Consider the following 14,676-nt stretch of genomic DNA (forward strand, 5'->3'; position numbering starts at 1 on the left):
ATGGACTCGTGTTATCCACTTTCATTTGCAGTGACCCTGAATCAACAGGAAGACTCGTCGAGTGAATGCACTGCGTTTCTTTTGACTTTTTTCTCTCCCCCGTTATAACTTCCTACGCATGAGAGATCACAGTCCACTGTGTTATATCTTCTCATCGCCTGTCCTCAGCTTTCAATACACTCCTTTGTTGTTGGACATTTGCCCGGGGGAGCGTGTTATGAGGATTTATTCCACTTTGCAGAGGAGTGTTCTTGACGTTGACCTGCAGGTTCAAGTGAACACTGGAGCAAAATAATGTGGTGACAGTGAAAAGATATTTGGATGGGAAATTGACTCAACGTTAGCTGCGCTGCTGTGTGACTATATCTCAGGTCGGATCATATTCATGTAAAGTACTAGGCCCATTCTTTGACACTGGTCCCATTAGGTACATGTGAGCACTCTGACACCCAATATAAGCAAGCACTGTATGAAAAATTCCGCCTTTATAACAATAATGATAATTTTCAGTTAAAAATGTATGAATTGATAATGCTATCAAAACAAATAAAAAATAATATAAATAATAAAATAATGTGTTTTCTAAATTATATTAAAATACAAACGTACAAAGTAATAATAGATTGTTATATATAAATATGATTACGTTAATATCCTTACTAAATATGAGTTTGCAATTATATTATGTTGCAAGTTAAAATTGTAACTGTAGTTGTCTCCGTACATCGACACCATTAACACGCACATTAAAAATGGATGAGCCCCTTTGAACTCCTTTGCTAGCCAACACAGCAGCACCAAAGCGTCTCTGAGTCTAAGAGGAATACTAGGGGGTCATATTCACTTGAAAAATAATTGTGGATAATTATTAAACTTAGCTGTAATAATTATACAATAGCAATGTTAATGCCAAATTATAATGAATTATATTGTTGAATTTTGAAAATACTGTTTTGATAGAAACTAATACTTAAATACTTTAAGGTTTCTTTTAATATTTTATATAATAATATTATGAAATAAATGTGAGTTCATACGTATAATGAATTCTATTTAGTGATAAAACTGAATAGTAACACTGAGGTCACATTGATGCAATTAACAAAATATTTTGTTTATGAACCCATTTGCTAGCCAAAACAGGAGCACCAAACTAACTCAACAGTCTCAAAAATAAATGCAAACATGCCTGGATCACTTGAACTATTTTTTCAGTTAAACAGTTATATATTGTTTTGCTTTGTGTACAAACGGCCCGCCCGACATATTAGTTTTTCGAAAAACTGTATAAGCCGACAATCGCAAGTAGCATTTTGGCAGATATAATTAAATAAAGCCGTTTATTGCCACCCCTAGTTGAAGTTTACTCTCAAACTAAACATAAAACAAAGAGAGTTACATATTGTGTATTCAATGCGATTAAATAGCCTCAGCTACCTTAATGCTATCATTCAGTGGGAAACTCCATAGGCACACTGGCTAATTATTAGCATTTATGTGATGGTGTTTTTATCTTTTCAACTCTAGTTGACAACAATAATTATATTTATTATTATTATGTCTTTATTGCATGTTTTTATTAAGTGTATTTTTAGAGAGCTATATTTCTGTTGTTTTTTTTGGCAGAAGGTTAGAACGGATTCATGGCATTTCCATTCATTCCAAAGGGGAATCATGATTTGCGATAGAAGTGTTATAAGAATTCAATATTAATCCCCAGGCACCACTGTATTACAAATATGTGTGTTTACAAATAAAGTCCGATGCTTTCTCCCATCTCCAACTGAGTAAATAAACTCCCCTGGGGGGAAACGATAACATGCAAATTCAAGTTTAAGCCTTTCGCCACGCTCCTTCCCATAGAGCAGTAACAGACGAAAGGGAGTCAATACGGCTCTTTATTCCTCTTCCACAAAGTCTGCATTCTCATGAGTGTGACTCACACATTGGCCTTAGGTTGCCACCACACGAGAGTTGTACTCCCTACGATTTGATTCACGATCTCAAGTCAAGCTGCCAAAGCTTGACTGGTCGTATAATTCTTCTTATCACCTTAACCTCCCGTGCTTGAGCTCATCCGCCGGGATTAAACTACTCTTATCATTCTGCTTTAGTCGGCAGCGAGTTCAAAACGCTCACTGTGTTCGCTACTCTTATGAGACCCGCTGGAGATACTTTTCATCCCAGCCAAAGTTGAATTCCTCCCTCACTTGATAATTTTTTTGCTAAGCTATTATATCAATCCTCTCCGGGCCGCTTCAGGAAATGACACATCGTATTTGCTCAAGCTCTTATTAAGATAATATGATTAATGCTGGGTTATGAACCATCCATCCATTTTCTATAGCGTTCGTTCTAATTAGGGTCATGGGTGAGCTGGAGCTCAGCTGATTGTGGGCGAGAAGCGGGGTTCCACCCTGGACTACTCGCGAGTCAGTTGCCAGTCACAGTTGCAGTTCAGTCTGACATTGCCTTTTACTCACTTATTAATATTATAATATAAATACATAAATAAAAAAGTCTACACACCCTGTTTAAATGCCAGTTTTTGAGATGAGACCAAAACAAATCATTTCAAATCTTTTTCCACTAATACTGTGACTTTAAGTACAATTAAGCGACTGAGATCATGTGGTTGCACAAGTTTGCACCCCCCCCCTGAAAACTGGACATGTGACTGTACCAAACACATTCAAACACATCTGCCACTGATTGACGTCAAATAAAGTACAGGTGTTGTAGTGGGCTTGACATTTTTGTAATCACATTTTACGGCACAAGCCATGATCCGCCAAAGCACCAGAGAGATTTCGTCACAAGACGGTCATCATCAAATGGTGGTAATGTGGCGCAGTAATATTACCAAGAACGGGATGTTCCTCCAAAATTGATGAAAAGACGAGAAGAAAACTAGCAAGAGAGGCTGCCAAGTGGCTGACAGGAACATTTAAAGAGGAAGTCAACCCCCCAAAAATTCTTGACAGTATGTTCTTTGCAGCTCCACTAGTCTAAATACGATATTCTGGTTAATATTGCGTTAGTGGAATATGAGTTAAACAGCTAAATCCAACAGTTTTTAAAAAAAAATCAGTATCAAGTGTCCATTTTGCCACTTGCTGTGGAATGAAAATGATATCACAGTTGCTCAGGTCTTAGTTAACTACCAATCATAGCTCAGCTTCAGAAAACAGGTGAGCTGTGATTGGTCGTTGCCTGAGCCATGAGCTGTGATGTCATCTTCAGTCGTCAGCAAGTGGCAAAATGGCTGCCCCCTGAGATGGATGACTACGACTGGATTTTGCTTCATACCTCATATTCCACAAATGTAATATTAATCAGAATATCATGTTTAGACTAGTGAGGTCATATATAACATATTATTGTCAAGAAATGTTTATGGTTGACTTTTGCTTTAAGGACCTGCAGGAATTTCTGGCAAGTACTGGCTGTTTTCGTAAATCTCACAGCAATCGCCCTCTTCTTCATATGCCCAGATCATGGGGGTGACAGCATCCTCTTTTAGAGCTGCTGTTCTTCATCTGAAACTGGAACCTTAGTCAAGGTGGAGGGAATTATGAACAGTTTCAAATACCAGTCAGTTTTAGCACAAAATCTTCATGCTTATGCTAGAAAGCAAAAAAAAAAAAAAAATCTACTAGAATAGCTGAACTTTATTTGAGATTTATTTAGAGGCATTAAAATAATTGAACACCTTTTAACATGATTTTGAATATTATATATTGATTAACTGGTCATTTAAAAATGTCCTCTGGATTGGCACTGAAATTTCCTCTAGTTTAACACACGCTCCAATGACAATCAAATTTGCTTTCGCACAAAGCAACGATTCCCGACTGCTACTTCACACATGGAGGATCCCTCTCAAACCGTGATGAAAAGTCTCGTATATCCTCACGACTGAGTGCACACGCATGCAAATGCGAGTATGACATCATGTGCCACCGTGTCTATAAATAGAGCGGGTGGACGATGACGTCCCGGCGTTTAGAAACGCCGGGCGTGTAAATAACATAAGGATGAAAACAGGCCACGTCGCTGCTGCTTAACGTGACGAGCGGCCAGCCAGTCGTGAAGGACTTTGCTCATTAGACAAAACACCTGATGTTACACGCAGATGCCATTAAAACGAAAGCGTCCTCGTTACTGTTTTTGTTTTTGCCCCAATTAACATCAACTTAAATGTAGGACGTACAGAGTTGCCAACATCAGAATATCTCACCCTTTTCAGTCGCTTTGTGTGTCTCAAGCTTCTTCCAAATAAATGCCTTGGGGATTGGAAGGCTCTGCACTATTTGTGTCTTTTGCATAGACTGCAGTTGTCTGGACAGAAACTTCAGATCAGATAGTGGACTTGCAGTATAGTGTGTCCCACAGGCAATTGCAGAACACAGGCAGTAAGCAAGGATGTCAGCAGCAGCCAAATTCCTCTAGAGAAGACAAAAGCCGGGGTGATTATGAGCCAAATAATCAACAAGGGGGTCAAAGAATGAGGCATGTATAGCTGTTGAAAAGAAGAAGGCCATGGGTTCATCTCTATGAATCATAAAAGAAAAAGAAAAAAATGGCCAAGCGACTGAAGACCGTATTATAAGCAAAAAGATATATTTGTGGATCTTAACAGTTTGACTGATTGAACATTTTATGATCGGTCTTTGGCCAGCTCATCATGCCGGCTCCAAAAACTGAAAGATGCCATAAATTCATATACCGGTTAGTTTCTCATAAATAGTAAAGTTGAGCCGCATTCGTACAACAAGAAATTTACCCTTAGCGATTTTAAATGAAAGAGGGACATCATTCACTTTGGTGGGCAACATACCAGGAAAACTGCATTCATTTCTTCTCGCTGTCTTTTTTTTTTTTCATTCTTGCAAATTCCGTTCCAACAGCGATGCTAGAAATCACACAAAGACAACAACAAAAAAATGCTAAAAACAAAAAATATTCCTCACCATTAGACGGGTGACTTTGCAGTTAAAAAACCCCAACACTTTCTGTCAGTACTACCTGATGGTAGAACATGAGTAAAATGATCTGAAACATATAATCTTGTACGTCTAATTAGATTTTTAATACTAAGTATTGAAAATTTTGCGTATTTTCACACAAGGATGATCAGAAAAGACGGAGAAGCAGTGCTAATTGCTATGCTAACAAGAGATTGAAATGTAATCATGTAACACAAATGAAGTACTTGGGTAATCAAGTAGACTACACTTTTCACAGAAGTCTGGCTCTAACCAAGTTAATTCAAGCGGAGACTATACAACTTTGAACATTAAATAGCAGGCAATTGTGTGTCTTCTTCACTACGCTACAAGACTAATAAGACCAAAACCGGAAAATGGAATCTAATTACGTTATGGCATAATTCGGTCGGGAGGAATGGCCTCTATGACTTTAAAAGGATTAATAAAGTAAGAAAAAAAATGTACAGTATAATCTCTGTAACTTTACTTATTTGACTGTTTTCATAATAGAATCATGAGTTTTGATTTTGACTGATTTTGAGGTCCGCACAACAAATATTCTCAAAATCACATAATCGCATACAACCTAAGATGAAACTGACATTTCCATTTGTTTGAAATCACCTGGGAGTCTAAATGTCAAAGGTGGTTGAAAATGAATGCCTGCGAGTTGTAATCTGACATGGAAGTGCTGGCTTTGCTAACCGACATCGCGGTGGTCCGGGAATAACAGCAACATCGGGAACAAAGAACAAGATCAATACCTCAGGCGGAAAGAAAGAATTAGATCAGATTTAGCTGAGCTGTGACCCTCGAACTGGGAGGAGCGGGAGAAACATCTGTCCAGAAACCCAACACCTCGTGACTTACTAGTGACATTCTACCATTATTATTAATACATCATACACATCAGAATACCCCCCCCCCCCTTGTCCTCTTTGTATTATCCCAAAGTCTCCCTCAGGTATTGAATTGGTTTCCGATACGGTCACTGCCAAGGTCGCAGCATTTGATTCACTTCCTTGTCACGCTCATCAAACCATCCATTCCGGACGTGCTCCATAGCCAAACTCCACATGAGCAGAGATCACTGCAGAGCTTACTGTGCATGTGTGTGTGTGTGCCTTCAGGCACATGTGTCCGACTGCAGTGTGTGTGTTTTTGCATGTGTGTAGCTCGTCGGGGTCCAAGTGGTGGATTTGGACATCACGGCCTTGGCATGCTGATTATAGAGCGCCAAAGCCACGAGGAACCACAGGAACTCTCTCTTTCTTTCTTCTCTTTCTTTTTCCAACATCATTCCTGCTTCGCTTTTGGGCACATTGCAGAGTTGGAGGTGAAGGCGGTGGGGCCTCGTGCTGATGTAGCAATTTTTATAACGCTAGCTAAACTTTGAGGTCGGGATCACAAAAATACGAGTCAAGATGGATGTGTAAAGATTGGCTTTGAAAAGATTGGCTTTTAATTTTTGATTTTGTGTAATTGCGATTGCATGAGCAAATTATTAGGCATGAGAAGCTCGAGCAAGGATCGTTTCTTAAATTTGTTAGGATTTTTATGAAGGGGCACATACGAGAACAGATTTCTACTTTTTGCTGTTACAGTCCGCTTGCATTGGTGCCAAGTGTGGACAGTAAGCAACCAAAACCATCAAACTGATATGTACGAAACTGAACTGGAATGGAACAGTAAGCCTTGCAAAAAGTCACAAGGACATGTTTTGGTTTATTTCGCCTTGGCAGACATCTGAAGTGCTATTAGTAACAACCAATTGGCAACTGGTAGAGCACTGACCAAAATCATGCCACTGCCGCAAGCATCTTGGAATTTGTAGAGCCTCAAAATTAGTTTGATTTACATTGCAGAGTGTTGAGAATCAATGTTAACTTGATAATTATCCTTTAATTTGACCTAATTGTTGGTCTAGTGTAAACCCTAAAAAAAAATCAAATAAAAGATTATTCAAGATTAAAAATATTAAAATCTATACAATTTTTCTTTTGATGTAATTCAAAATGGGAGGATGAAATTGAAAAAATTAAAAAGTAGTTTTTCTCCCTATTTTAAAATCTCTCTCAACTTTTGACCTTTTACCTTCTTTAAAGCTGCTCTTTGTAACAATTTGCCCCAAAATATCTTTACAATAGCCTCTTTATTTGACCATTTATGACTCCAACGTCTTCTAATTAGTAGATTAACACATTAGCTGTTGACAAAAGGTACTCCTTCCAGCCTCTGGCAAATAGTTTTCAGGTTGGATTCGGGTTCGAATTTGCCACCCTCTGTCAGCGGATGTGACGTCATGTGCGCATTGTGTACGTGAAGAAGGGAGTGTGCAGTTTCATTGTTCAGCCACAGGTGGCAGTAGCGATTCAAAAATCAATTTTTGGCATTCGGCAGCTTTAACTGTTTTGGTTCAAATATCCTTTTAAAGTCACTAGGATTGTTGTTGTGATCCCTGAAAGTCTGACGATAATTTCAACCAGGCGAAAATCAGTCACTTTGCTTTTTTTTTTTTCAGCTAAAGCCACACATGATGGCAATCAGCAATCAATGTGAAGCAGCGCAAACTGGGCCTGTGACAACACTGGTCCACAATGGTGTCGGCCTATTTTTCAATAACATAGCTCCTCAATCTTAAAAGTGACGTTTGATGAAACCCCATTTTACACAGTCTTCTGCCAGCTGCATTTCACGTCTAATGGTTCCCGTATGGCGCGAAGGAAACATATGTCAGTTGCGGCACGGCCATACCGTGATGAACCGACGCTCTTGCTCGACGGTCCAACTGACCTCATGATAGGATTTCAATTGTCAGCAAAGTGGAAGAGAGGATCCTATAGTTGCGACTTAAAAAGATAGCGTATATTCCCCCCCAACTGGATTTGATTAGATACGCCACGTGAATGTGCACTGAGCTCGTATTGTGAGTGTGTGTGTGTAACAAGTAACGGGGTCATGAGTTGGTTCTAATTTTGTATGTTTCCCAGCATTGGCCCGTTGGCCTTCGGCGTAGACTGGACACGGTGCCAGCTGCTGACTCAACATGAGCAATGATGTGGCCTTTCTTCACCCTGCTGACTTTATGAGCCCCGAAACGTCTTCACTTGTTGGGAATCTGCGAAAGGCTGCTTGTGATTATCCCGGTGATCCACGTTTCTGCTTCAGCGTTTACACTAAAGCTGTTGCCCATCAGGAACATACATTTGACGTAACCTTATAATACGGAAAACTTGTTCCTTAATTTGTGGCCTCTATGGACGGGAATGAAACCAAAGGAACTGTCACGCAGTGCGTGAGGGTTCAACAACTACAGGGTTTTTCCTGGCTCAAATTGAGGCAGAGGTGGTATCGGACTGACTGTGATGGGTGACTACCGATACCAGGTATCGTGTCGGTGCCAATACCAGTCTTATTTTAAGGTATCGGTACTCGCGGCGGTGAGCTATACCGATATCGGCCGCTCTCCTGCAGCCATTTTACGATCAGGGACATGAGAAATTATACGAATACAAAGTTGCCAATAATTTTTGCCATTTTTTTTAACTATAATTAATACAAATTCATCCACTGCAGGGGTGCTCAAGTTCGGTCCTCAAGAGCTCCTATCCAGCCTGTTTTCCATGTTTCCCTCCTTCAGCATAGCTGAATCTAATGATCAGCTAATCAGCAAGCTTTGCAGAAGCCTGATAACGATCCTGATCATGAATCAGGTGTGTTAGTGGCGAGAAACATGGAAAACAGGCTGGATAGAGGCTCTCGAGGACCGAACTTGAGCGCCCCTGCACTAGTACATATTAAATTGTAAATATAGTTCAGCGTTGTTGTAAAACACTTGTTTATTGTATAGGCCTATACTGTGTTTTTATGACTTTGGCGATGGCTGGAGCGCACCACCTCTGCCTCGCAACCAGGAAATGGGCGTGTGCAATGGTTGCTCCTTGATCTGTTTCTTCTTCGGTACATTAACTCTTTGACTGCCAAAAACGTTAAATAACGTTTAGTAAAATCCTACGGAGGAGTGCCAAAGACGTTAAAAAACTAACCATTTTCTATTGTTGATTACTGAAAAACGGAATAAGGTAGAAACGAACTTTTTCTTTCTGATGAAAGATGAGAGTCCAATCTTTCATTTGGTAGTATGTGTGTTTCCATTGTCCAAACACAACATTTTCTGTGGACCTTGAAAGATCAGTCAAAATGTTTAAATCGGCTGGCACTGGCGACATCCCGTTTCTGAAAACGTCTGGCAGTCAAGGAGTTAAAGTTAAAAAAATAAAAATAAAATAAAAAGTCTGTTTCTTCTTCGTTAAAATGCATTCCTGCCGAGGTCAATCAACACAGCTGGAGCACTGTGTTGAGCGACATCAGTGTCTCAGGCTGGAGGTGGCAAGCAAATTAGGTGGGCCGCCTCTGAATTTTGTACACAGGAAAAACCCTGAACTAGTTTTCATGAGTGACTGACCGTCAGCCATTTGGATTTGAAAATTGTAATTGCTGGCCATCTATTTGATGTGGGCCGATTTATTTTTTTGGGCTCCTCGCGTTTGTCAAGCGAGCCAGCCCTGCTTTGGACCCGAAATGCGGCATTGTGCAACTATCATCAGTCAGGTGGAAGGCCTGATTGGGGAAATAGCGACACAATCAGCCCTCATTATCCTTGATTAGCCAGATGATGTGCACTTTGTTTCTGAATTGCTCTCGGGCTCACATTTGATGGTACGTCATGTTCAATTAGCAGAATGTCTCATCAAAATCAATTCCAGATTTTGTATAAGTCTGTCATAATAGCACCAAAACTGAATTGTGGAGTCACTGAACAACATGCAGGACGTCTATTTCTTCATGGAAACACAGTCATGAGCATAAAGGGTCAGCTTCTAAATTTGGCTTTTGGTGGATGAGTGATGTGAAGAGTTTTGTCGTCCTCTGTACATGCCCCAGGTTGGATGTGGAGCAAGCGAGGAGGACAGCGCCTCCTGTGCATCCCCCCCACCCCCCACCCCCCCTCTCTCTCTCACTCGCTATCTTTCTCTTGGCAGCACGTGCATGGCGGTGTACAACGATGACGCGGAAGGGGGTTGCGGGGGAAATGAGCGCCGCGTAGCGCTCTGGTGAGGTCATCCGACTGTGGCTGACTGCACCGCATCACACTGCTCATGCTGTTTTATTCCTCATCAGATCACAAAGTGTGGTTCTGAAGGCTCCACTGCTCTGATCGAACCGTCTGTAACTGAAATATGCATCGTCCGTCTAGGTCGAAGACATTTGTGACATTCTTCAAGAACCAGGAACGTCCTTGCTGGCTAACCTGTTCCATTTGCTAAAGTTGTTAAAAGTTGTTAAACGTTGTTAACTCTTGTGGTAATACAGATCTAAGCAAGGCATAGACTTTATAGTTGGAGAGGTGAAATTTAACACAGAACTAAAAGTGGCTCTCAATTACAGACCTAAAATATCCTAATTTGGACCAGCACCAAATGATACCTTAATCGAGGCTTGGTTTGGCGTGTTTGGTTTTCCACATCACAATAGTAACAAGACACGCTTATAAGCAACAGAAAATGGCAAGGAGACATTTGATCCTACCGCCGTAACCTCATTTTATGCTTAAATTGGAACATGGCACAGTCTGCCACTAACTAATGGAGGACCAAAACTATATATATATACACACACACACACACACACACACACACACACACACACACACACACACACACACACACAGTATTTAGTTTTTATTTCCATTGAAAAAAACGATATGCTGTATATACACTATTTAGTTTTTATTTCCATTTATACTTATTTTTGGGGATTTAATTTTTGAATTAAATTAATTAAAATAAAAAATAAGTAAATGACTACATAAATAAGTAAATGCATAAAAGTGAAAATAAAATCATATATATAAATAATATAATTAAAAACGATATACTGTATATATTTATAAATAAAAAAAAAATATTTTTTTTTTTTTTGGGGGGGGGATTAAATTTTTTAACTATATATTTTTTTATATTTGTTTTTATTTTCACTTTTATTCATTTATTTAGTCATTTATTTATTTTTAATTTGGGCAGTTTTGGTCCTCCATAACTAACTTCATCATTGTAGGTAATGAAGGTCAGCATGTGTGTTTCTTGTTGTCCGTTCTATCCACAATAACTTTTGTCCCTGGAAAAGTATCAATAGCGAACATTGCTATGACAAACCAAAAAATATAGAAAATGGATGGAGGGTTGGAACACAGTCCTTTAAATCCATTTTACACGTGCCTTTGCCCCTTATGTCATGAGGACCAAACACTTTGTGGTCCCTCCACCAACGTCCTTCAAGACTTCCCATGCTCGCTCTGCCTGCCTGCCCCTCCACCTCATCTTTTACCCTCTTCCCTCTCTTCCTTCTCCTTCATTGTGCATCAGTCGCTGGCAGGCATCCCTTAAGTGTACGCTGGCGTGCTGGTGACTTTTTTGTTGTTGTTTCGCTTCACTCTTACATAACTAAATATAGAATGTTGGAGTCACGCGTTAGGCTGTAGGTTGTGCTCTGAAGTGACGGCTTACATTAATGTTCAGCCCGGGGCCCACCATCCACTCTTAGTCAGTGTGTGGTACGCAACCCTTTTTAGGGGGGAGGATATGCGTGCGTTTGCTTGATTGAACAAGCACACGTGACTGTCTGTGCCTCATGACCATCTGCCTCAGTGACTGCAAATATAGGCTACATCTTTTAGCGTATGTGCTGGAAAGTGCATTCATGGTAGTGTGTATGTGAGTGTTCGGAAGATACGCTCATCCATGAAGAATATGTTGTCAAGTCATGTGAGTTGAATGTATATTTGAGTGTTTGTCGGTGGGTGTTCATTACAATGTTCGTAGCCGTTCCGTGTGTGTGTGTGTGTGTGTGTGTCAAGTGGGAGGGTCGGCCTCTATCTGGTTGGGATGATGGAGTGCGCAGGTGATGAAAGGTATGTGAGGGAGTAAGAATGATGTAGTTTACAAGAAAGAGCAACTTTTTTACTTTGTTAAAGGAGGAGTTTGCAGTGATAAAATTGTTAGCAAGATTAGATTTTAGCCTCACTTTACTGAGCTGCAGCCGTCACTTATGGGAAATAAGCGCAATTCGGAAACATGGCCATTCATGATGTCATGCGATTATGAAAGTGCGTTAGCTATGATAAATAGTCACAAAGAACACATGTCAAGCTTTAACAACATAGCACAGCACTAGCAAGACTAAGCTAGCATTGGCATTGTAAAAAAAGCCGATGTTAGCCACCACTGCTATGTTGGTAGCATGACTTATATGTAAATAGTCCCAAATAATACATATCCAGCTTCAGCAAAATAGCATCGCTAGCAATATTAAGCTAGTATTAGCACTTTAAACAAGCTGACATTAGTCACAGCTGCTACGTTGGTCGTATGAATTTCACCTAATTTCATCGCTATTCAATCTTCGTCAATGATGGATGGGGGTGCGAAGGACTGAGCATCAATCGCTGATTCTAAATGCTATATTGGTTGACTCTTCAACTGCGCTAATCAAGTCAATGCAGTGCACTCACCATTATCCAAACTTTTTTATTCGGTCCCGACAGCTATTAGAAGCTGTCTGACTCCATAACTGTGCCGTTTACGTTGGGCTGGTCATGCATTGGAAATATACCTCTAAAAAGCTCAGCTTGTGTTTTCTGATCAGCGACTGATAACCGCAGTGGATGGTAGAACTACATTTCCCATGATTCTTAGATGTGAAAGCAGGAAGTAGTTGTAATTCCGGTCACTGCTGTAAAGTCCGTCCTGCTACCGATAAGATGCGAATGAGAAGGTAAACGTGAATTTGGAAGTGAATAGGAACAGTTAAATTCCCTTTTAATTGGTTTATCGTATGAATGGCTATGACACCTGTGTGATTGACATACACGTGACATGGCAAAATAGGGGACGCCGGGACGGGACCTTCGTAATAGCGGGACAAAACAATGAGGTTGGCGAAATCTGCCGAGACCCGGGACCCGGGACCCTAGGTTCTTTGAAGTTGTTGTTGTTGTTGTTTTTAGAATTTACAATCAATTAATAATAGTAATACAAAAAACTAAAAAAGTGATACACCCCAAGGTAGGAAAATAAGTCACCTTTATGATTGACACTTTGACTGTCAAGCCTTCTGTCTGTGATTGGTGTTTTTTTTCCTCAAGCATGGTGGTTGCAAATCAAATTAGAGGCACCATATGGGACCAGAGAGGGCTATTATTTTCAGATTATTTTCCTCATGTACTACTGTCACGTCATACTGCAGTTTAAACAAATATGACAAAAAGTCTTCTTTTTTTTTTTTTTTTACAAATTGCAAACTCCCTCTTTATTACATTTTGCACAGTAAAGCCAGAACATTATTAAGCATCCAACCAGATGGCTATGATGTCATCCCTATACTGTTAGCAGACACTTGGAGCAATATTTTCTTGGGAATTGTAATCTCAGAAAAATATGTCTACTTCATGTTTTATTTTATACCTATTCACAGGTGTCTTAATAACATACTCTTTGCACAACAAAAGAAAAAAAATCAATTTCCATCATAATTATGTCCTGTTTCATAAAACCTTGGTCAAATGACATGAATACACAGAGGAGCATTTAAGGACCAATCCTATCTCTTTCTTTGTTCAAGCTCAACATAATCACAGCCACGAGAACTGTGACAACACACACTTGCATGCGCTTGCCCAAGACAATGTCAACACTGTCGTGTCACAAACAGACGCGCGTGCAGAAATTGAACAACGGACTTGTTGTAATTGTATGCACAGACAGTGGCTGCAAATGACAATTGAACGACTTTCTCCGCTGTCGTCATCTCTGGGTTGACGACGCACACAGACGCGCACACTCGTGCTTAAAAAAAAAAAAAATCCTTAATCTTCTTTCGCTTTGCCTCACATCACTGCTCTGATATCTGAACAAGCACCAGGATTTAAGAGGGTGGGAGAAGGTTTGTTTGATTGTTGAAATCACTTTTGATCGTCTCCATTTGTCTTAACGCCATTTAAATTTGTCAGATCTCCTCTTAGGAGCGGCAGTTGTGCAGCTATAACACATGTTGACTTTAATGTTCCTTGAAAGAAAGAGGAAGCGAGCTGCTGTCTTTTTTCTTTGACATTTTGTGTTTTCCACTGGAAATGGAGCTCCCCAAGTGAGCCTTGACCCCTTCCTACCGCAGCTGTATACGTCTAATCTTTACATATACCGAATAGTTTATACAATAGTCTGCTCACAAGATGGGAGGAGCAAGATGGCCGCCCTGTGACTGGGCTATCACCTATCCACTCATATATTCAGATCAGTGGTTGGGACCCTCAAAGCTACTGCTGAACTTCTGCTAGATGAAAGATGTTCAGTTAATATTTTTATTTGGGTTACATATTGCCAGTGCCCGTTTCCTCTTTTTTTCTTCCCTCAATGCGAGGCCACAATTAAAAAAAATTGCTGATGAAGTCACTTTCAATCTGCTGTGTGTACATAAAAGTCTCCCGGTGGTGATTTTGCAATAAGGGCAACATCTGCTACATCAGATCCAACAATAGGACGACCATAAAAATGCTTCTTTTTATCTTTAACAGAGTATTCACTCAATTCCAACGTGATGTCTAAATATTTTTTTCTCATAGTATTTATAG

At 40.0% G+C, this 14,676-nt stretch overlaps 1 protein-coding gene across 1 annotated transcript in view; it reads left to right on the top strand.

Annotated features, from left to right (window-relative positions):
• Positions 1 to 14,676, top strand: part of septin9b (septin 9b) — a 75,543-nt gene that overhangs the window by 3,526 nt on the left and 57,341 nt on the right. The gene's annotated exons all lie outside the window — the stretch shown is intronic.

This window comes from Vanacampus margaritifer, chromosome 7, assembly GCF_051991255.1.
Source record: "Vanacampus margaritifer isolate UIUO_Vmar chromosome 7, RoL_Vmar_1.0, whole genome shotgun sequence".
In the NCBI taxonomy this organism is placed as follows: Eukaryota; Metazoa; Chordata; class Actinopteri; order Syngnathiformes; family Syngnathidae; genus Vanacampus; species Vanacampus margaritifer.